Source organism: Arachis ipaensis, chromosome B02, assembly GCF_000816755.2.
Source record: "Arachis ipaensis cultivar K30076 chromosome B02, Araip1.1, whole genome shotgun sequence".
Classification (NCBI taxonomy): domain Eukaryota; kingdom Viridiplantae; phylum Streptophyta; class Magnoliopsida; order Fabales; family Fabaceae; genus Arachis; species Arachis ipaensis.
This window is the reverse complement of record NC_029786.2, coordinates 101810761-101813975: the sequence shown is the minus strand read 5'-3', so window position 1 is coordinate 101813975 and position 3215 is coordinate 101810761.

The following is a 3215-nucleotide window of genomic DNA, read 5'->3' as shown; positions in this document are numbered from 1 at the left end:
ATGGATAAAATAAGAAGAATAAAGACTGAATCAAGGAGTGAACAAGAGAAAACTTTATGCAAACTCGGATGTGTTTGCTGGAGCATTTGGAAAGAAAGGAACCAGCATATATTCCAGCAAACAGAAATCAGCCCACAAAAGGTAATAATTCAATCAGAATATCTAACAGCAGAATTTCATAAGGCAACACAGGAATCCATTAAAGCAAACATTCCAGATACAGGCAGGGGCGGTGTGAGAAAGAGAATTACCTGCAGACCGCCGCCAAAGAATAGGTTGAAAGTGAACACAGACGCATCTTTTCACAGGGATACCGGTACAGCAGCTCTAGCAGCGGTAGTAAGGGACTGGCAAGGAAAAGTCATAACTGGGACAACAGCAACATTCAAGACAATATCACCATTAACAGCCGAAGCTCAAGCATATAGAGAAGCACTCATACTTATTAAGAATCTTCAGATACCCAATTGCATAATTGAAACTGACATCTTACCTCTGGTTCAGGCAATCAAGGCTAGAACGCCCATAGCGGAAGCAGATGCAATCATTCGAGATATTCTCCAACTGCTGGAAGAGGCTCTAGATGTGGGAGCTACCTGGACTCCAAGGGATGGCAACAAATTAGCTCACCAACTGGCAGCGATGGCAGCGGAAAATAATCTTGGGAGACAGTGGACAATGAACCCACCTATTCAATTAAGGAATACAATAAGATCAGAAGCAAGTCTCGCAAAAATTCAGCATATTCAAGATATACAGAATCAAGTAATACAGAATCCAGTCAAGGGGACGCAGATCAGGATGGGACACCCGTCGTGAGGCGCAGCAACGGGCTACTTCAACACGAAAACCTCAGGATTAGAGATGACATAGGCAATGGGAGAGGAGGAGCTCGGAATCACGAACATGCACAATCGTTGGAGGAGGAGAACACACCACTGGATAGCTCGCTGTGAAGGAGAAAGAAGACCAGGTTGAGGTGTTGAGGGTCAGGTTGTATTCGGGTCGGGCGCAGGTCTAGGTTGGTTGCGGGTCTCTTAGCTTCAGGCGCCTTGGGTCGGGTTGTTTGGCTGGCCAAGGCCACGTCCAAAAAAAAAACTAATAATAGTATATATAATATCAAATTTCAATTAAAGGCATTATTACTCACTAAAAGCATGTGATCTAAAGGAAAATATATATGTTAGATCATTCAAATATATTTGAAATTGACAGAATCACTGTTAGAACAGCAATATAATACTAGGTACAAAATTCAATTGCATTTCTTGTTAGGTTATTGTATCTAGCTATATTACTTATCATTTCAATGAACAGTTTCACATTTATAAATAAATTCCTATTTCTCCATTTGTGTCTTATGCGAAAATGCCACAAAATTAATATTAATAAAATTATTTCAAAAAAAATACTGAACCAATACTTTTTATTAATATTAGTTAATATTTTAAATTAATATATTATTTTTATAATATTAAAGTTAAGATTTAACTTTTAATATTTAAAATTAATTAAATATTAATCAAAAATAATAAATTTTATTAGTCGTAATATTACTCGTATTTACATCATGATATAATTTCGTATCTATTAATTAAATTATTATTAATTAAGAGAGTGTAAAATTGTTCATAAATTGTGATATTATATCACCTTGTGTGGTTATTATATTTGCTAGTTATTAAGGGCAAAGGCTATTAGTGATCCAAGTGTCCAAAATCTAGGGTTAATCGTTGCTTATATAATAAGTTAATAACTCCCCACCACGTTAGATGGACGAATTGACTCTTGGATCTTGTCAACTCTATATACAACCCTCAACTAAACATTATTTTACGGAAATAATCATCATGATCATCACCAAATATGGAGCCAACTTATTACATACATAGTCAATCCCAACATGATCCAATTGATTATTCATGTGAAGGAATATAATTTTGAATCACAATCCATATAAATTAGTCTAATATTTCCATAAGGAGCCAAAGATTAATTTAGAGTAAATATTTAAATTGATATTCAACAATTTTTTATTATACATATTAGACAGATAAATTTTTTAAAAATTTTATTATAAGATAGTTAGATCTTGATAAATATACTTACTACAAGATAAATTAGTTACTAAAAAAAAGTTCTTAAAAAATAAAAATGAATTAAAAAGTCAAATGACATATCTGAAATTTCTTATTATTAACCAAGTTGGATATTTACCAATTAAGTTAAAACAAGAAATGCATAGCGGCAGATACTTGGAAAAATAGATGACAAATCTAAATTAGGATTCCAAGAGATTTAATTTATTCCTCCTAAAATTGTGTTTGTAAATTGTATTTTAAAAGAGAAAGAAATAAATTGCAGAACTTTTGAACCATTGCAAAGAACATTTCACACATAAAACAATTAAAGGGCATGCATCCTCATCACCAACTACAAAATAAGTTTTTTTTTTTTTGTTGCTATTAACTACAAAATAAATAATTGCGATTATATGTTTTCTTCTTGTATTGGGTGCTGCCTGCAATAATTATTTGCTGCTTCCGTGGGTGTCTTTATCTTGAGAATAAGACTTTTCTTTGCACATTCCTTCTCATTTTCCATTTCATGTTCGAACAAAATGGACTAATATATATATATGTTTTATTTTCTCATTCCCTTGGATTTTTTGTTTTTATTTCCCACACGGTTTTGTTTGCAAAAAGATCAACTAGATATGTGCAGATAAATTGTAGAATTTAATTAACTAACATTAGATAAGCCTGCGTTACAATTTATTTTACTTCAAAATATAAAATATATGAATAAATGTGCAATTTAATTGCTATGTACTACATTGAACCCAAAAAAAAAAATCATAATTGTAACAACTGCTTAGATTTTGTATGACTTGGAAGATAGAAAATAATAGAATTAAATATTTACTAATTAATGATATTTGTGTATGTGCAGTTATTTTATGTTGACCATTTTTGTATAGATTATATAAATAAATTCATATATATTCTAATTACAGATCTAGTATATTCTAATTATTTTTGTTTGAGAATATCCAAATTCTCGAAACTAGAGAAAATGAAAATATAAAAATTAAAATGAAAAGAGAAGGTTTGTCTGTTTGACTTGTTCCTTATATATTCCCACTTAACAAGCCTAAGCTTTATCTGCTACCAACACTTCAATCTTCTTTTCTTCATTCACTTCTCAATTCTTTC